Genomic DNA, 21,602 nt, shown 5'->3' with positions numbered 1-21,602 from the left:
TTGTGGATGCCATGCTGGATGGACTGGAATCCCGACCAGGATGACAGCTGGTTCCTTGCCAGTAAGGGAGGTCATACTAGAAAGACAGGAATGGACCAGTGACCTGACCCAAATGAAAGCCAATTCCCTGTCAGGAAGGGAGACTGCAATGGAAGGAGAGGGATGGACTGGCATCCCACCCAAATGGGTGTGTGTGTCATTCCTGGAAGGGAGCCCTGTGCAGGACAGAGGGTGTCTGCTTCCCAAGGGCATGGTTTCCCCACCATACACACAGTGGCAGCATCCCACTGGCAGAACACACATACAGTATGTATACCTACATGTATATTGCAGGCTGGAAATTGCAGTCACATGGGACAACCCTGCCATAGTTCTTTGGTGCAGCCAGGGAGAGTTGCAGGGGATCGCCATACCCTCTTTGAAGGGCTTCTACCTGATCTGGAAGTGCTTCCAATGTGCAATGCTGTGACACCTTAGGTACTCCCAGGTCTGGCATAAAAGAAGCTGGGCTTCATGTGTGAGTGGTAAGAGTCGGCAGGAGGTGGATCAGACCATGTTGGAGATGTGCAAGGAGAACGAAAAATGATTACTTTGTTGTGAAGATTGAAAAGGAGGACATTGGAACCTGTGTGGTTATGTTGAATAAACACTTTATTTTTGAATTCAGGACTGTGTTATGTAGTTGTGTCTGGAAATTTGGGGAGCTGCTACGTGCCCAGGGGGTCACGATGTGCTATAAAAACATCGTCACAATCATACAATTGACAAATTCAAATTTGACAGGGCCCAGAATGTCAGTAACTTATATATTGTAGTTCTGACAGAAAACAAATGCAAGCTTGGGATTTACTGTATGCCTTCTTAGTGCTGGCACACTCCAAGTCTGAAAAAAATCTCATCCAACAGTATTTCTCTGGAGTGACGACAGATGCACATTCAGGCTTCGACAAAGCTCACTGTTGAAGGTCAGTGTCAGGCCGGACAAGGTGATTATCTCGCTGTCAACAGAAATCGGATTGGCTGGAGCAATAGCCTGTAATCCTACTCCAATAGAGACACGCAAACAGTTTTACAGTTCTCTGATCATCTAACTGCAGAACAGCCTATCTTCTTTTCCAGGATACTCATAGTGTGGTGAGTACAAACCCTGAAAAAGTTAGTAATTACTTGTTTGAAGTTATTTTAAAAGTAGTAAGGACATAGTGGAAATATTTGTAGTTTATTTAGGAGAGTATTTTATACTTCTTTTTTCATCTAGTTTTTGAGCAAAATTCATTTAAAAGCATTTGCAGCTAGAAGCACATTGATATGTTTCTTAATGAACAGATCATTGAAATTAATAAAAAAAAAAAGACCAAAGAAAATACAAATCAAAAAGTTCTAAATAGGATAAAGTTTAAGTATTTCTATCTATCTTTCTATCTATCATAGGCAATCATGACATAATAAATAATTTTTTTTTGCCTGAAAGAAGCAAAAAAGTGTCATTATCATTAAAATTAAAGTCACAGAGTAATGATTACTTAGGAAGTCTCATTTAGCTCAACAAAGACAAATCCTGTTCTTGATAAAGCTAACTTTCACAGTAAAAAAGCTTTCTGTATCACGTAAAAAGTAACAAATCATCAAAATGCAACACTGAAGATCAACCCGTACAAGGCTAATTGAATTATGGTGTATTTAAGGACACAACATGCTTTAAGGGGCATTTTAAATAAAATATATCACAGATAAGAGGGGAATACAATTCCATTTCACTCAAATCTTGGGAACAGATCATTGTATTTTAATCATGACAATTTGATAATCTTAAATACAGTAAAAAAAGGCATAAAATAATGTATTTTCATTGAAGGACACTTTAAAAGAAACTGTTAAGGGAGGTGCCACGAGACATTATTTCTTTTTATCAATAAAAAGTATTATTAGTGGTTTATCTTTTGACATTTTGTCAACTGATGACCTTTCAGTATAGTGCATCCCATTTTTACTTGTCAGTGCTTGCAGTCAGCATTATTGTTGCTATTTATTGATTATTCATACAATTATTATTATACTTTTCTGTACTGGATTATGAGTGGAGTAGGCTAATAAGGGCTAATAATAGATTATTCCTTTTCAAACCTAGCATCATGAATTATGCTGCTAGGAAAAATCTAACTGCCCTGTGACAGAAGAAACTTTTAAAAAAATTATGGAAATTATTAAAGTGTACGGTTTTCATCAATCATTATTATTCTGGTAACAATATGCAAAAAAGATAACGGGCATAAGCCATGTAACATATTGATAGTGCAACCTAAGAAATTTACTTGGCCAAATAGATCAAATAAAGCTGTTATAAATAACATATTAATGAGTAATGAGTAATAGAAACATACAGAGCATTTTAATTGGTGGAATGGCTAGTTATGAGTTGTGAGGGTTAGAAATGACATGATGATGACACTGATCAGGGGAAGGCTGTGATAATGACAAAACAGTCATTGGAGATCCTCTCCACAATCCAATGCAGTTATACATTAAGAGGGAAAGGCGCTATATAAATAAATTGTATTATTATCATTATTACAAGGAGACAGTGATCCATGTAAATCAAGGTGTTCCAAAAAAGGATTCTTTAGAAGGTCAAATTGGATATCTGATGGCACCAAGTAAATCCAATAAGGTGCAGAAAGAACACTGTGGATGTTGGAGGATCATAGTTAGCTCAAAGGCTATAATAAGAAGCTACATCTTTAAGTAAACACAGGCATTGGACAGCTTCTCTCCAAGACAATGTGGCTGTATGGTAAAAGAGATTACAAGGACATAGTAATCTGTGTAAATGAAGGGGTTCCTGAAAAGAATTTTCTGAGTTGTCCATTGGATATTTAATGGTATCAATTAAATCCAATAATGGCAGAAAAAAAACAAAACTGAAGATAATTGAGCATCATAGGCAGCCCATGGGATATAATGAGTAGTTTCATCTTTAAATAGAGAAGACTCATGATTTTAGTTGCTATCCCCTAGCAGCCCAGAATTTAGCAGGAAGTTCCTGATCATAAACAACATTTCCAAGATGATCCTCAAACACTTAGTATGCAGAAGCAAACACTTAGTGTGGCAGGCAGTGTGGTGTAGAGGTTAAGGCTTTGGACTTCAAAGCCTGGTGTTGTGGGTTCATATCCCACTACTGACACTGTGTGACTATGGACAAGTCATTTAACCTGCCTGTGCTCTAATTGGCAAACCAAAAAAGAAGCGTAACCAATTGTGTCATAAATGTTGTAAGTCACTTTGGATAAAGGCATTAGCCAAATAAGCAAATGCAGAGAGTGCAAAAGTTGAAGAAAGGGAGAGACTAGAAAAGGGAATCTATGGTGGCATTTGGAGGAAAGCGAACAGACCACCCCTATCGGCTACTCTAGGAATGAGCTATCATTAAAGAAAATGTTCTAGTTTAGAATGATTTCAGATTTTGTGTTTTCTTTTTGAAGTTGACATGGTAGCACAATAGCTAATTATATAATGCACTACTGAGGCCTCGTGTGGAGTAATGTATACAGTTTTGGTCTTCAGACTATAAAAAAAGGCATTGCAGTGGTAGAAAAAGCCCAGAGAGGAGCAACTAGGCGGATTCCAAGACTAAGAAGTATTAGCTATGAGATTAAGAGGTGACATGATCGAAGTGTTTCATATTATGGAAGAAATTAATATAGTGGATTTCAGCTGTTACTTTAAAGTATATTCAGCAACAAGAACTCAATTGGAAATTTTTTATGGGCAGATATTGCACACATGTTATTTTTCATCATGCAAAGAACTTTAGAAACATTTAATAAATAGTAATATGGAGGAGAGAAGGACTTTAGGGACCTTCAAAGCTCGATTTGATGTTATTTTGGAAAATCTAGGTGAATATTATAGAGGAGCTCGTTGGGATGAATGGCTTGTTCTCGTCACAATTGTTCTAATATTCCATACTTTCTTACTGGGGGCTTTGTCTGTGTACCATGTTTCTCCCAAATCTGAAAATGATGTGAATTATGCTAACAGGCAATTCTAAACTGGCATGGTTTGAGTGAGTGCTTAAATGTATGTGTGATACATGTTTAAGCATATCTTGAGATACACTTGCATCCCCTGTGGCTATGTGGTCCATTCAACAGTCATAGGTTGTAACTCTTTACTACACAGTAATGAAAAAATCTGTCTTACTAAAAAGAATGCACGAATGAATACAATATTACAAAATTCTGTATTTAAAAAAGGGCTTGTTAAAGGGAAGCAGCTCTTGGTGAACAGATTTTCTGCATGTCTGCATGCTGCATTTTACTTAGCAGAGACACATTTTCATTGTGAAGAGCAAACATTAGTTATACATGCACAAATATATAACTTCCCCTCATTGTGAAAGGGACTCTTCAAAACAGCTGATCTAGACATCAGAGAATAGATCAAGAAACATGATCACAGACTCACAGACAAAAGGCGAAACCATTCCAGAACTTATGTGAGAAAATAAGAACCATCTAGGGGATAATTGTACCATGGGGTGTAGGTAAGGCACTGGGATCTTCCTGGTATATATCAGGTCAGGCCTTGCACTGTAAAAGCCTCTACTGCATATGACTACTGGTGTCTGTGCAGTGGACACTGCTGCAAAATGGTAATGCTGGAAGGAGGAGCTAACTTACAACTTCCTTCTCAAGAAATAGCTGTCAAGAGTAGCAAGAACGTATCCGTACCCTGGTGTTATTTCTAAAGGGCACAGAGTCTCAGAACAATTATGGCGGATATGCCCTTTATATAGGACTAAAGGTTTTAAAGGACAATGTGCCTGGAGACCTTCAGAAGTAAGTGTGATGTACGACATCTGAATGATTTTTTATTGCAGTCCATAAAATAAGAATAAAATAAACATCAGAAGGTGAAAATTGAGAGAGAATGATATGAGACTATCAATGAATGCTTGTTATCACAAAACAAAAGATTAACATATGCAGGCAAATATACGAGGTAGTAAAATATTAGCAGGCTGAAACAAAGAAGAAATACTCCAAAAAAATCACAAAGTGTGTAACCTTAAGCAGGTCAGGTGGTTATTTGTTTTAATTTTGGGCACATTCTTAATTTCCATTAATCTGTTAGGAAAGTTTAAATCTTTAATTACAGGGAGTGACGTTCTTCTTTCGTTAGAACATTAGTTTTGATTAAAAAAACCCTTTCTAATCTGAATGACAGCTGTGTAAATTAAGTCTGGAGTGCAAGTGATTAGAAATGGCAAAGGAAATTCTGTCATATTTTAAATCCCATTATACCAACAAAACAAAAAAAAATGATAATCTGTATCACTTAGTTACATTGGTCATATTCTAATAAAAATTATGTAAATACTTTTTATACTTTATCCTGACTTTGTATACTTTCTTTTTGTATTGTTTAAATGTAATAAAGGTAGCCTGTGGAACAAAAGAATTCAATTCCAATTTAATTTTATCCTGACAGCAAAATGATACTGGTTTTTATTTTTCAATTTTATTAAAATTTCTTTCAAAAAGAGACAATTGTGTAGTACTTTATGGGTTTTCTTCTGGATTCTGCACTGTCACCCTGTATCTCAATGACAAGCATGGAAGTTTTGTTGGCATCTCTAAATTGTCTCAAAGATAGCGAGTGTTAATGTGTAATGTTTTACTTCCTAAGGACTGGCACCCTGTCCAGGGTTAGTTGCTACCTTGTGGTAGATGATACCGAGAGAGATTCCAGCTTTTTGCAACTCTGCAACAGTACAAAACTTCTTGGAAAATGGAGGATGTTCCACAAATGTTGTCTGAGAATTTCCATTTTCAACAGGCCCATCCATTTTATTAAATACTTTTCCCATTTCAGGGTGGGCAGGAACAAAATACAAACTAAGAATGAATCCTGGATCCTGGGCAAGAAAAAAAGCTAATTCCAGGGAACACTATCACATACATACATTAACATACACATACTAGGGTAATGCAGAATTTCCATTTACTAAACATGCATAGGGCGGCACAGTGGCGCAAGGGTAGTGCTGCTGCCTCGCAGTAAGGAGACCCAGGTTTGCTTCCCGGGTCCTTCCTGCGTGGAGTTTGCATATTCTCCCCGTGTCTGCGTGGGTTTCCTCCGGGCACTCCGGTTTCCTCCCACAGTCCAAAGACACGCAGGTTAGGTGCATTGGCAATTCTAAATTCTCCCTAGTGTGTGCTTGGTGTGTGTGTGTGTGTGTGTGTGTGTGTGTGCCCTGTGGTGGGGTGGCGCCCTGCCCAGGGTTTGTTTCCTGCCTTGCGCCCTGTGTTGGCTGGGATTGGCTCCAGCAGACCCCCGTGACCCTGTAGTTAGGATATAGTGGGTTGGATAATGGATGGATGGATGGATAAACATGCATATCTTTGTGATGGAGAAATCAACTGGTTAAGAAAAGAGTGCTGCAAATCCATTGTACTACCATGATTGGGAGATACCATAATCACAAAGGTGGTATCCCATTCATTTTTGCTAAAAAACCTAGATTGAAGCTGTCAGAATTATGTTCAAACATGATATTGCTTTGAAAGTATCTCTCTCTATAAATGCACATATTTGATCCTGCCTGTCTAGGAGCTCTTCTGATACTGTTTATATACTTCAGTACTTGATACATACTTGCTACACTGCAATCTAGTGTGCATACACTAAACATAAAATAACATTTCTTTAACATAGATCATTAAAAAATATATTTTTTTTTATGTTCAGCCTGTTTTTCAGGTGCTTTTAAGATGTATTTGCATATAATACGAAAAGCACGTACTCCGATTGTCACGTCTATCTGTCCGCATAAAACAACTCTGCTCCCAGTGGGCCAATTTTGTATACATTTGGCCCAGTTATTCTTCTAAGAAATTTCTCAGGAAGTTCAATTTTCATTGCAGTGTTCCAAAATTAGCGTGGGGTACAACGGTGTGAAATTTCAAAATCTCTCATTCAAAAGCATTGATGAATTTGTGAACTCATCTGTCTTTCAACTGAGAAACATCCTGTGCAACTTCATTGACAGAATAAAACATAGCTTCCTTGAGAGAAGTCACTTCCATTTTGTATATTTTGCATGTTTTTACTCTCCTGACGGCGAAAGAGATTGCAATTAGTAAACAGATTTAGGTTAATTAAATGCAGAGAAAGGCACACATATGTAAACCGCTTCTATACCTGCAGCTTGAGGCAAGTTGAGTGTAAAAGTTAAAAAAAAAACTATCTATCTAATTGAATTCTCTTATTGCCTTTATTTGAATATTACACACTGATACAAAACATTTGAAATCACGTTTTTTTTTTAATTTATATTAGTCCACATTCCACTCTAAAGCTGTGTTTTCGACAACCAAAAACATATCCATCCAGCCATTATCCAACCCGCTATATCCTTACTACATGGTCACTGGGGTCTGCTGGAGCCAATCCCAGGGCACAAGGCAGGAAACAAAACCCTGGGCAGGGCATCAGCTCATCAAAGGACACACACTAGAGACAATTTAGAATCGCCAATGCACCTAACCTGCATGTCTTTGGACTATGGGAGGAAACCCACGCAGACACAGGGAGAACATGCAAACTCCACACAGGGAGGACTTGGGAAGCAAACCCAGGTCTCCTAACTGCAAGGCAGCAGTGTTACCCCTGCACCACCATGCCACCCACCAAAAACATATAATTTTGAAAATGCTCTCCCTGGTAAATCCAAAAATATCAGGTGCTGCGTGTGGATAGAAAAAACGGAGCATTTCAAAAAGGCTGGTGTATAATTGCCATGTAATCAGACATGGACTTCTGTTTGTTTTGATAATTCCCTTTGTGACCTCATTTTCACTGTGGAGATAGTCGTTCCATACGTTTTTTGCATCCGACTAAAGATACTGTGCCTTCAAATACTCAACTATTTTGCTGTATTTATGTTGACATGACTCTCAGTCTGTATATTCCAAGGCTTTGGAAGGCTTTGGAAACCTTATACTTACAATTAATTGTTAAGCAAACTGTATATCATTGTTTGCCCAGACAAAGAAGTCAATTTTATTTTTTACTCATTCTTGCAGCATTTTGATTTACTTTGGATTTACTTGGCAAAGAAATTGAGCGCTAAACTGATAAACCATGCATGCCCAAACGCGTTACTGCCATTTCAGTGAGGATGACAAACTTTTACAAAATAATCTGAAAATCCTAGTGTGGGCAAAAAAACAAAAAATGAAAATGGTGTTTTCTAATTCATCCATGTTACTGTGGACTAAGCCTGACTCTTTGATGAAGTAATTTTAAAAATTTTAAGTTCTCCAGTTTTCAAATTGGTTAATTAAGTCATGAAGTGCACCTGAATATTATACTATGCGTACATTTTCTAAGTTTGCTTTTCTTTACAATGCAACCTGGGATCCACTATGTTTCCATGACAAAATCCTTTATTCTCAAATGTGGGAGTTTCTCTCTTTGTGTAACAGTTTCTTAAAATGTTATTTTTTGTCTTTTTTTTTTAAATAGGTTATTTCTGGTACTGCTGTTACTACCACTACTAGAAGTACTTCTTAGCACACTGCAGGTTAAAGCACACCTCTGTATACATGTCAAACATGCTTGCACATCTCCTAACTAATAAACTTTTTAAAGAATTAACCTTCAGGTGGCATGTCTTTAGTATGAAAGGTGCTAAACTTTATGAGGGATAACTAATTTTCCATCAATCCCATTAATATTTATTTAATCCAAAGAGTTTTGTTAAATGAATTTTTACAATTGGATTAATAAGAATGTAAAAGGATTGCAGATGTATAGTTCTTTTTGGGCACAGCCTTCTTACTTATGGTGGAATTGGAAAGAAATAGTTTTATGTTTTTATACAATATATTCTGGTCAGAGGCTTAGAAAAGTTTTTGAATTTGGAGGGGCAAGCTTATAAGTGGGCCTCCCTCTTACACCCCCTCATTTTTTATTGTGTTGGGGTGGTCAGTTGTGGAGATTGATGCACTGGGGGTTCTCTTCATTTAGGTGTGACACAGGGAAAATCCTCTCTTGCCCCCTGCTGGATCTGCCAATGACCATGGTAGTCTATAAGATGCAGCAAAAATGCATATGAAAACACTTGAACAAAGTTAAAACCTATACATTCAACAGGTCTCTTCATCTAAAAGAATACTTTTGATAACTTCTTTACTTTAAAAGAAAAATTTTTGGAAAAATCTGCTCTATTAAATATTAGCCTACATCTTTAAAACCCATCTATCAAAAGCCACTGAAATTTAAAAATACTTTAAGAAAATTTGGCAGCACAGTGGTGATGCCTCAGGGAACCAGTACTCTAGGTTCAAATCTCATGCGCAATTGTTGTCTGTATGCAGTTTACACATTCTCTGTGTCTGTGTACTCTGATGTAAGTCTTACATCCATAAGACATGCAGGACAGTCTGGGCAGAAATTTTAAATTAGGCCTGTGTCAGTTTGAGTGTGGATGTGTGAGTGAGAGGGCTGGTTGATTAATTTGCACTCACTACCAGGAAAGGCTATGGATACCTACAAAAGTGCATATAAGAATTTTATATTCACGAAATGTAATACTTTTAGGTTTTACACCGCTGTATTTTTCTTGTTTGACTGGCTTGTACTAAAAATAAAACATTCACAGTTTTATTAAACTGCTTAACCCTGTTTTCTTACTACTTTCATGGATTGCTTGTGATTGTCCAACAGTGTATCTAAATATATTTAAAACACCAACATTGTCAGATGTGTCAGCAAATTGGCAAAAACAGCATGGAAATACTTTTAATCTTTGTCTATGTTATTCAGGACACTCCCATATCATTCGACTTTTTTTGGAATGCAAAATTGCTGTGCTATCACAGCAGCAGCTTGGATTATACCATTAATTTTGGAAAAGCAGACATGGTCATTTTCAAATTATGTATAGGTAGACACTCATGATTAGGATTAGTTAAGTGAAGCAAGTCCTTTCGGGTTCTCTTATAACGTAAGCAGTTTTGCTCCCTTTTAAACCAAGCATTCTTCCTTTGTTTTGTGTCTCCTTATTTGTCCATCTGTTTCATATACTAATGGACATGGATTTGATTTTCAGTCTGATAAATTATGTTTTTCCTGTGTCTAAGTAATTTTTCCAAGGTTATATGTTTTCTTTTCACACCCCAAACATAAGCCTGATGGATTTAATTGCAGGTTTAAATTGATGCCATATGACAGAGTGTGTGTATGTGGGTAAATTTGTCCTGCAATGCAGGTGTATTCTTCCAATACAGAACATAAGTGTACTGACTGAAAAAGGGACAGTAGGATTAAAAATAAAGAGTGAGGAACAAGAGAAAGAATGGAGTGAAGGTCAAACCAAAGATCAAAAGATAAACGCCAGAGTCAAGTCATAAACCAAAAAGTAGAGTAAAAATACTTTGTTTCGAATAGCCACTAATCAAGAGTAAATAGAAGTAAGTCACTAGTTTTGGTCCAGTCTTGAAGCCCAGAGGGTGGTCTTTATACTAGCACACCAATGTCATCACAAACAGTGCATCCTCAATGCATTATGGAAAAATTCCCATGGACATGGGCTACACAAAAGCCACAAAATGGTGGTGCCCATAATCAAAACAAAACAGCATTGGGAAAGACAGTGAAAAATAATTAACTTTTAAATTGACGCTCTAAATAAAATTCTGCTTGAAGAATTAGATACTTTGGATTTTAGAACCCCAAAAACGACACTGTGATGATTTTTAAAGCTTCAGGCAACCCAGAGGAAATATGAAAATTAACTTGGATCATAGTAGTAAGTTAAGAATATGAATTAGTGGTTGCATAACTCTAACATAGTTCTCTTTGCTCATTCAATGTTCATTTTACAGCACACTGCCATTTCCAGGGCATAAATGTAGGTCCATACCACAAGTGGAGTGCAGAACATTGCCTAAGCCAATTGAGGCAATGGAGAACACCATGGATATTTCCTGTTCTCAGTAGGCTCATTCTATTTCTCCTTCAATAGCATTTTTATAAAGTTTTTGTTAAAGGAGTAGTGCCATCAACCTTTCATTTGCAGAGGAGTGAAACATAACTCAAAGTACACCTCCAGAATCTTCCATATTCTGCCAACCACAACTCATTTTGGACTAAACTGGGGAAAAAGTTGAAGACTTTGAATCTTGAAGCTCCCATCATGGACATCCTGACCATCAGACAGCAGTTTGTGAGGCTGAGGAACTGTATGTCAGGAATGGTGGTATGTAATACTGGAGGACCTCAGGGAGCTGTCTCGCTTCCTTTTAACCCCCTACACAGCAGTCTTCCAGCACAATACTAGTGCTTGCCATCTACAGAATTTTTCAGATGACTCGTCCATCATAGGCTGCATTAATAATGGAGATGATACAGAGTAGAGGGATGTTGTTTGTCTTACGGTGCAGGGACAATAACCTGCGAATCAACATCAGTAACAAATGTTGGACTTCCGACATGCCAAAAAGTCTCCAAGACCATTCAGGCGGAGGACATTAAAGTGCCTGGGGGTTCGCATAAATAATAAACTGGACTGGTCTAATAACACAGTGGTACTGTACAAGAAGGGCCAGAGCAGACTGTACTTACTAAGGAGACTCAGGTGTTTTGATTTGTGCAGCAAGCTGCTGGAAATGTTCTACCAGTTCATAGCAGACGGTGTGGTGTTCTACACTGCAATTTCCTGGGGAGGCAACCTGAACTGAAAAGAAGCACAATGCCTGAACAAACTTAACAAGAAAGCCTGCTCCATCACTGAGCACACTGGAAGCTGTTGTGGAAAAGGGGATGGTGGCAAAACTGGATGTCATCATGAAAAATCCCCCCATCCCCTCCAGAATATGCACTCTTGGAACAATTTTTGTCACAGACTCATTCCACCACAGTGTTTAGAATCAGAAGTTTAGATATCAGTCACAATTTTTATAAGCTCACACTTACTTGATCTACCTGTCAGGGGTCATCCTCCAATAACATACAGCAATGTTTCTTTCCAGGTTAAATGATACTTACTACATAAAGAGCCTTTAGTTGGCTACAATATAAGCAAAAATAGTTCATGTTTAAATTCTACACAAGTACACATCCATTATATACTGGGTAATGAATAATATTATTTAATTAAGTAGGATACTGTAATACTCTTCATATAATTGAATAAAATCCTAAAGCAATATCAAATAGAGATGAGCTGAAACTCTAAAGCTGAAATCCCACTGGTTGACATTACTGAGGCAGGCCAAATTGGGCCTCCAGAAAGAAAAAAAGATTAACTCAATAATGGTGAAGCATGAGTGTCACTGACATGATTCGAGATATCTGATGAAGTGATGTCTAAGGCAGGTAATTGGTTGGGTTACTCAATTTCTCCAAAACAATGAAGTAAATCAGAAGCTGGAACACATAAATGAGTATTGAAATTAGTTGATATATGTCTACAGGCACTCTTTCAATGCTGTAACATCTACAGTATATTTATCATACTTGCAGCATAACAGAAAATTATTTTTTTGTGTCTAACAGATGTGCAATAACAATAGTGCATATTAGGATCCATAAGCTTCTGGTCTGGGCTAAATATTTTATTAGATGGTATAAAAGATGAGACAAGAGCCACAAAAAGATTTGGGGCAGCCACCCGTATATTTTTTCCTGGCTGCAAATGCAAGAATTTTTAGTACAGTTGTGTACCAGTTTGAATCCAAAAGAGAACTAACTGGTGAGGTTGAGATTGTGGGTTATTAAAGTGCGGCAGAGGAAGTGAGGTAATTATGACTGGAACTGGAAGTGACGTTATCGGACTCATGACCAGAAGGGACGCCTTCTGGACCGGAAGTGATGTCATGGAACCAGGTGGAATTTCCAATAATGGGTCTGCAGTGGAAAAAGAGAAAAGATCAGTGCACCTCGCCACCCCCAGGTCTGGTGTGGAATTACCTTCCTTCGAGCCCTTTAGCTGCCTTCCATGTACACTTGTGTGACAATGGTCATGTGTTATAATGCTTTTATTCCTTTTATATTTTAGTAATGCAATCTAAATGTTAACTGCTTTCCTTATTGAACTGCTAACATTATTTGAAACTCCTATTGGTCACTAGTTGCTCTCTACCTTATAATGATGGTGAAAGTATTTTTTTAAATGAATATGAAGATGACTGCCTTTTTGAAAACGAGATTATCTGACTTGTGAACAATTGAATCTACACAGATTCTCATTGCAGTTATTCATTTTCCTAAATATGATCTCTTTTCACATGTAACCTGTATTAAAAGATTTAATTTAAAAAAAATAGCACTAGTATGACATCACTCACTGGGGTGTACTGTTTTCTGAAGTCAAAGTAAAATGGTTATAGGTTAAGTTCAGTCTTCAGTCTGTTGCTTGTGTTGAATTTGTGCATACTCTCGGTGTTCACATTAGTTGTTTCTGGATACTCTGTTTTTTCCCACAACTTAAATCCTTACAGCTCCAGTTAATGGGCATATTTCTCAAGGCAGTCGAGTTTATATGGCACAAACAGTCACCTGACCCTTACATTCTATTTTTGGCCCAAGTCAAACAGTTTGAAAGGGGTGTGATCTGCTTGGCAGTGTGGTATATTGATTAAGGCTTTGACTTCAAACCCTGAGGTTGTGTGTTCAAATCTTGCTGCTGATACTGTGTGACCATGAGCAAGTAAGTCACTTTACCTGTCTGTGCACCAACTAGAAAAACAAAAGAAATGTATCTCAAATATTGCATATTTTTTTTGTTCTTTATTTCGCCTTATACAATTTCTTGTATTAGGAATTTGTTAGTTTTCGCATACCTCTTAGGGTCAGAGCGCAGGGTTAGCCATTGTACAGCACCCCTGGAGCAATTACAGGTTAAGGGTCTTGCTCAAGGGCCCAGCAGAGTAGGACCTCTTTTGGCAGTGACAGGGATTTGAACCGGCAACCTTCTGGATACCAGCACAGATCATTAGCCTCACAGCCACCACTCTGTCCCAAATATTGACTTGGATAATGGCATCAGCCAAATATGTAAATGCAAAAACTTCAAAATGAAAGCCAGGAATTGTGTGTTTTTAGTAGGATTTTATTATAAGATTATATTTTGTACAGTGCCTTTAGATAGCTGTCCTATCTACAACCTTCAGCCTATTTGAAATGTCACATTGAATCATGAGATGCACATGCTGAGTCCCACTAGAACAGGAAGTTGCCGCTTAATCTAATTTGTTTCTATTTTAAAAATTTTCCTGGCACTAACGTTTCAAAATGACTTCTCACACTTTTGCTGCGAGCAGGCAGGGAACTATTTATGGAGGCACAAACCATTTTATAGGAAGACAGAAAGAGACAAAGAGTAATGTATTAAAAGTGACTGACAAACAACAAAAGAGTCAAGATAAATATAAAAGCATGAATAAAAGACTCCTATCTCCAAGCAGTGGTTTTGGTGGTATAGCAATCTAGCCACCTAGATCCACCAGACAAAAACATTAAACACCACTGAGTTGGAAATTAATTCAATTACACATGAAATGTAGAAACTGGATGAAAGTTAAATGAATGATGTTAACCAAGTATTTCTATTGTAACCAGAAACACTGGGAATCAATATAGTTTTCTGAAGTTTTATTAACAAGAAACACCATTTTAGTTAAACATAATATGACAAAAATGTTCATTATTACTTACTGTAAAGCAATCATTTAGAAATTCTTTGAAAACATCAAAAAACACCAGATACTCAGATATCAGTAAATATTATGTTAGGATGTAGAGAGACCTAGAGTCCATTGTTTTGCCTGATTTACATCTTATATTGTATCCTCAGGTTTTGAGTATTTATCTAGTTGTTGTAATATCACAACAGCAAACTTTATATGTATATGTAATTTGGTATTTCTCAAATACTGGGCTGGAATATTTGGTATGGGGCTGTCATGCCTCACTGCAGGCAGAATTCTTGCAGTTCACTGAGTGATCACGTAGTCAGTAATATTCAGGATGTATGATGAAACTTGACCTATCCTATCACTCTAGGACAGATGGCCAGACGCTAATTTGGGAGCTTACAATTGCCTGCTCTGACATTATAATCTGCTGAGATCTTGCAGTAAGGAGTGTATATTAAATGTAGTGTTGACTCCTGTTTGAAAGCTTCTGCTTGAAAGTTTCTTCTTGCAACCATTTAACACCCATAAGTATCCAAATAAAGTGAATGAAACACACCTAATGAATACTGATAGGTACTAATTCCCATATCAAAACCATTTGATTTTTTCATGGCAAAGGTAAAGCAATGGTATTTTGAAGAATTAACTCAGAAATAAAAAATATTTTTTAAAAACTAATAGAAAAAAGTAACTACTGCTGTTAATGATGACAGCTCCAGAGTTTGGACATTCTCATAAATTAAAAAGGTATAATTTAAAAATAGATGCAAAAATCACTTTACAATACAGAGAATTGGTGTCAGAGCCATAGGTGGAGACACCAAAGCTCTCCTCACTGGATTAATATGTCACACCTATTAAATAATGCTGTGAGTGATGTGGTGGTAGAACTTGAAAGGACACCACAATTTTGAAGTGAGGAACATATGTCATCAAAGCTTATAATTGTTGACATTTGTAAATAGTGACTAAAATCAAAGATGCTTTTCAGTCAACTTTTATTTGTGCTAACATACAAGGCTAGCAAGACCTATACAATTTAAGTGCCTTGAGCATGGGAAAGGCACTATATAAATACAATTTATTACAATTGTCTCCAGTACACCCTGTATGTCACATTCTGCCAGTGGCTGTGTCCTCACTTGTGCAATCCTGCAAACTCTGATGTACATAACAAAGTCATGTAAATAAGCTACAAAAAAAATCACATTAGTCCTAACAGATATTTCTCCATGTCTGAAAGAACTTAAAAAAAAATTTTTAAATAAAATTGTCAGTGTACTCAAGTTAGGAGAAACTGAGGATGAGATCAGTGTGCAAAGGTTGTGAATGTGAAAGTAACTTAAATCACATTAGTGACACAGGTACACTGATTACTGTACGCTGTGAATGCATGTAATCAGCATCAGGCTGCTGGGTCCAAGAGCAGGGAGAGCCAATAATCCAATAATCATCCAATAATAATCCAATTATCATTCACACCAACAATTAATCTAACTTAAAAATCTTTTGCACATACCAGAAAAAATACATGATCACAGGGGGACCACTATTTGGTTTATTGTGTATCTAGGCAGAAAACCTATTTCAATATCCATGGAAGTGGATGTATTTGCTAAACAAAACCTATATAACTTTTAGCTTACATTTTTTAAATGCTGTTATAACATCAAAATTGTCTAAAAGTATGTGGACAAAACTAATATATGAGAGAAGTAAACTCTGAGAAATATAATTTTTATTATGAAAATCTGTCAGCCTTATAATAGTCGTTTATTTAAAGGGAGCCAAGATGCTGAGTTGTCATATTGAGAAAAGAAGTCTTGTGATGAGTAGTTCCCAGCTAAGTCTGGCTGCTCATTTTTGTTCGGCTATGTCCACAGGACAGTCAAGGTGAGGCAGTACTATAGGGGTAAACCACTGTTAAAAGTCTATGTGCTTCACAATCAATTCAGGCACACACAAGACATAGCAAAAATGCATTTCTGTTGATGTAATATTTGACATACCTCTCTTATGGTATTTGTGTGGGGGAAAAAAATCACATATCAAGAGCAGAAATTTACATATTAGATCAAAGTATAACATACCTTTTGTAGCCAGAAAACTCATTTGTTGGCTTAGATATAATCTTTTGTATATTTCATGCAAACAACCTCAAACAAGCTTCATGAAATATAATACAGTTGAAATCTACATTCTGGAGTTTTATGTTAAGACAAAGAATTTTGAAGCTGATACCAAGTCAAAAAGATTTCAATTTAATAAAGTGAGCTGGCGGGGACCGCCTGGCGCAACAAGATACTAAAGCCTATAGTATACTTTTTCTTCAGACTTTTATTCCTCAAGTCAAGTCTCTAGTCCAGGGGTCTCCAACACATCACTCGAGAGCTACCAATAGCTCACAACCCCTTTCCAAGTAGCTCGCCAAAGGGTTAATGAATCCTACATAAATTTGAAAACTTGATTATTCAAATTAGGCGCGGGCGATCTTTCCAAAAAATCATATCACGATCCACTATCTGAATTGCAATCTATCTTTTTAATGTGGTATACACTTAAGAGAATATCCAGACTCAAACTCATCAAGACCTAAGTAACACTTTATTTTAAATATCAAACAAAGTTGAATTCACTTGTTCTCTCGATCGCTAGCTAAGTGTAGTTAAGGAACATGTCCCTAAGCTGGCGAGTGAGTGAGGAAGACCCCTCCCCTCGGCCCGCTGCATCTCTCTTGGATTTGTTCAAATAAATTGATACCGCAAGCGAACTATGATACATAGCGAAATGAGAGAAGTCGCAAAATCTACCGGAATGTTCAAGCAAATTATAGAAAAAAACCCAATCTAAATCCGTTAAGTAGTTCTCTCATGAAAAGCGGACAGACAGACAGACAGACAGACAGACAGACAGACAGACAGACAGACAGACAGACAGACAGACATTGGATTTTATGTACTATATATTAGTAAACCTTCAAAATAATCTTCAGTTAAAGTCTCAACGGCATTCTCAACATTTCTGGAGCTTAGTAGAGCCAGATAATTATAAGAATCTTCACCCAAGCAGCTCTGAAAATGTCTGCTTTGTTTGGGTCTACATACCTCTGTGAGTCTGCCTTTTCTAACATGAATGTCATGAAAGTTCAGAAAAAGACTAACAGATGAACATTTAAATGACTCCAAAAGAGTGAACCTAAGTGGCTATACTCCACCATACATCTCTCTTGTTGACTCCATGCAGTGCCAGTCATCTCACTAACTAAAAAACACATCACACATGCAACTGGACATGTGAATACTCTTGTGAAGTAAAACAGTGACATGTAACAAAATGACAAATGAATAAGTCATATCTGTGTATTTGTAATTGCATTGTTTTGTTTTAACAGCTTTCATGTTTTAATTCAATAGTGTGAGATACACTAGAAAATGCATACAGACATACAAAATGCACTTGCAGGAGAACTAAATATTTTTTGTGATGTTTTAATGCAAAATGTAAGTTGTAGACATCAACATTTTGTAAATGTTCAGGCAAAACAAGCTTATTCAGTTTGTTTGGGTTGAAACAAGCTATGAGAATAAACATTAGAAAACATGAGTAGCTTTCGGCCATTTTCATTTTGCAAAAGTAGCTCATAGGGGAAAAAAGGTTGGAGACCCCTGCTCTAGTCCCATTTATAAGAGAAGAACCATAGGAAAATTAAAAGGCAGATTTGGCAAGACAAAGGGCAAAATGTCTGTTACTAGAATATATGTATCAGAACCCATCCATCCATTTTCCAACCCGCTGAATCCAAACACAGGATCACGGGGGTCTGCTGGAGCCAATCCCAGCCAACACAGGGCACAAGGCAGGAAACAATCCTGGGCAGGGTGCCAACCCACCGCAGGACACACACCCACACACCAAGCACACACTAGGGCCAATTTAGAATCGCCAATCCACCTAACCTGCATGTCTTTAGACTATGGGAGGAAACCGGAGCTCCCAGAGGAAACCCACACAGACACAGGGAGAACATGCAAACTCCACGCAGGGAGGACCCAGGAAGTGAACCCGGGTCTCCTAACTCCGAGGCAGCAGTGGTACCACTGCGCCACCATGCCGCCCTGTATCAGAACTATTTTGACAAAAACAGGATGTTAAGCCCAACAAAGCTTAACAATATTACTCATCTGAATGTTCCAAAATAACATCAAGCCAAATTCTGAGAGTCCTGCTAAAGTCCCTTCAGTGTTGTTCCCAAATTAGAAAAGATCTTTACATCGTAGGCACTTCACCCAAAGTAGCCTTTCAGACAGACCTCTGATCTCTTTAAGTAATCATATGTGCACAACCCTTTCTCTGAGCAAAAGTGACTGGAATGGACATTTTTTTGCCGTTTGAGTTAGACTTCCTTTTCTGCACATCCAGTCTTTCCTTGAGAGTGTGATCCCTCAGCTGAGGATTCCCTTTCTCCAAAGAGAGTACAACATACATTGGGGTATCTTAAGTTGTCAGACCCCTTGCTAGTGGCTTCCACAATGTTTCCAAGGTTGTTTATTTAAAGAGGTACAAGGTATTCTACAGAGACAAAGACAGACTTTTAGACATTTGCAGCACATCTTTTCTAATCAAACCTTGCATCTGTGTTTGAGATGTGTGGTATGTCTACATGGACTGTTTATAAGCATTTGTAAAATGTGTTATGTTCATGAACCTTTCTCAGTGCTATAACTCAGTGTTAGAGTTTCTTAAACTGTAGGTTGCCACTCAAATGTGTTTGTGATGGGTCGCCACATAATTATGTAGTGAAGTTAGCCATGTTCTTCCAAGTGCAAATTCAGTGCCGAATGATATACCGTAGCTCCCTTTTTTTGTGTGCCATTTATTGCAGTAGTATGCGAAACTACACCATTAACAAATCATAGAGAGCCAGCACTTCTATGGCACAAAAATATTCCACATGGCACAACCTCCCCCTCTCAGAATTTGTGAAATAATCAAACTGAGATGACTAACAAGTAAAGATGCATATAAGAAAGGAAGAAAGAAAATGAAAATAATGGATGTGGCACGTGGATTTTCATGGTTTTATGAAGGGATGAGTGAATAGTGTGGGTGTATACAGGTATATAGTGCAAGGACATTGTTGTATACTGAAAGCAGTTTCAGTGGCCATGTACAACTGGTCAATCCTTTATCACATGTTCACTGTTAAGGCATAGTGCTCAACCTAATTCTTTAAGCAAAGTACAGAGACATTATCACATTAAGTTTAATGTTCATCAGCAAGGAAGATTTCCTTCTCATGACACTACTTTAAAGTGGTTGGATATCTTTCAATCTATTGACAATGTGAAGCAATGTTTGGACTGTTGAGAACTACAAGAACACAAGAAAATATCCAAAGGTTGAAACAAACTGTAGACATTCAGCACAGTGTCAATCAGTATCATTAAACATTTCACATGGGACTGTTTGCCGAATTCTTCATCAACGTTTACCCTATCACCCATATAAAAAAAATAGTACTTGCATTTTTTTAGAAATAATTTAGCTACTTTTTTACATTTAACAAAATTGTTAAAAGAAAACTATACTATGTTAAAGTATTTGCAGACACATTTAGAAAACTGTATCATTATATTAATGGTGGATACAAGCGGCTGAAATGAGTTTCCTCCGCAGGGTGTCTGGGCTCTCCCTTAAAGATAGGGTGAGAAGCTCAGTCATCCGGGAGGGGCTCAGAGTAGAGCCGCTGCTCCTCCGCATCGAGAGGAGTCAGATGAGGTGGCTCGGGCATCTGATCAGGATGCCTCCTGGACGCCTCCCTGGTGAGGTGTTCCGGGCACGTCCAACCGGGAGGAGGCCCCGGGGAAGACCCAGGACACGCTGGAGGGGACTATGTCTCTCGACTGGCCTGGGAACGCCTTGGGATTCTCCCAGAAGAGCTAGAAGAAGTGGCCGGGGAGAGGGAAGTCTGGGCATCTCTGCTCAAGCTGCTGCCCCCGCGACCCGACCTCGGATAAGTGGGAGACAATGGATGGATGGATGGATGGATGGATGGATGGATGGATGGATGGATATTTAAGACAAGGTAAATGAAGTGCATTGATTAATTTTTTTTAACAACTATATTCCTTATCTGGTGCCATAAATCAGGTGACATAGTTAAGTTACTACACTTACTACTCCTTCATTTCTTTTTTTATCAATTCATCTCTTTTAGCTTTACTGAAGCTTACCTAAAGCATTTACATTGGCAATGGTAAACTGTACCTCAGATTTTTATTTCCTGTTTTGAATTAAACTTATTATTTTATTAGCATTATGTTTACTTTCCACTTTTCTGTTTTAGTAGAATTCATGTGAGATACTAGAAAGGAAACAAAAATATCTATTTTTGGCTCCACTGTCAATAAGATAATAATCTGCTTTTTGGAGCTTGTTTGGTACAGATGTTCTTATTTGTGTTCTCAAGTTAAAAGGTTTAAGAATCCCTGCTGTACGTTATAAGGTGGACATGAATTTGGAGGAATAGCTGACCAAATAAAATAAATATATGTATTGTGAAATGTGACAGTAAATAATAAAAAAAGAATGACATGTGAAAATAAATATTTAAATATTTTATAAAATATGTTTTTATTTAATATTTTTATGTATTTTTTTTGTTATTCATTTATTTATTCCAGTGACATGAAATATGGCATGAAATGAAAGCTGTATTTTTCATCTGTCAAAGTTAAGAGGGTGGGCTGTAACTAATACTGTTTATCGATTCGTGAATCGTTATTGAAGTACATACTCACATGCAACTCTGTGGCGAATACAAGGGCAAGTAACATTGGCCAGTATTAACACACAAAGGGGCTACTTTAATATGAGAAGCTCCAAATTCATCAG

The 21,602-nt window shown here is 37.4% G+C and overlaps 1 protein-coding gene across 1 annotated transcript in view; it reads left to right on the top strand.

Annotated features, from left to right (window-relative positions):
- Nucleotides 1-1,015: 1,015 nt before the first annotated feature.
- LOC114654270 (creatine kinase S-type, mitochondrial) overlaps nucleotides 1,016-21,602 on the top strand; it is a 58,642-nt gene continuing 38,055 nt past the window's right edge. Inside the window, exon 1 of the mRNA XM_028804696.2 lies at nucleotides 1,016-1,134. The gene's annotated coding sequence lies outside the window, so the exon portion shown is untranslated. The remainder of the gene's footprint in view (nucleotides 1,135-21,602) is intronic.

Source organism: Erpetoichthys calabaricus, chromosome 7 (genome assembly GCF_900747795.2).
Source record: "Erpetoichthys calabaricus chromosome 7, fErpCal1.3, whole genome shotgun sequence".
Lineage (NCBI taxonomy): Eukaryota > Metazoa > Chordata > Cladistia > Polypteriformes > Polypteridae > Erpetoichthys > Erpetoichthys calabaricus.
Note: the sequence above shows the minus strand (reverse complement) of the source record. Positions and strands in the feature narration are given on the sequence as shown.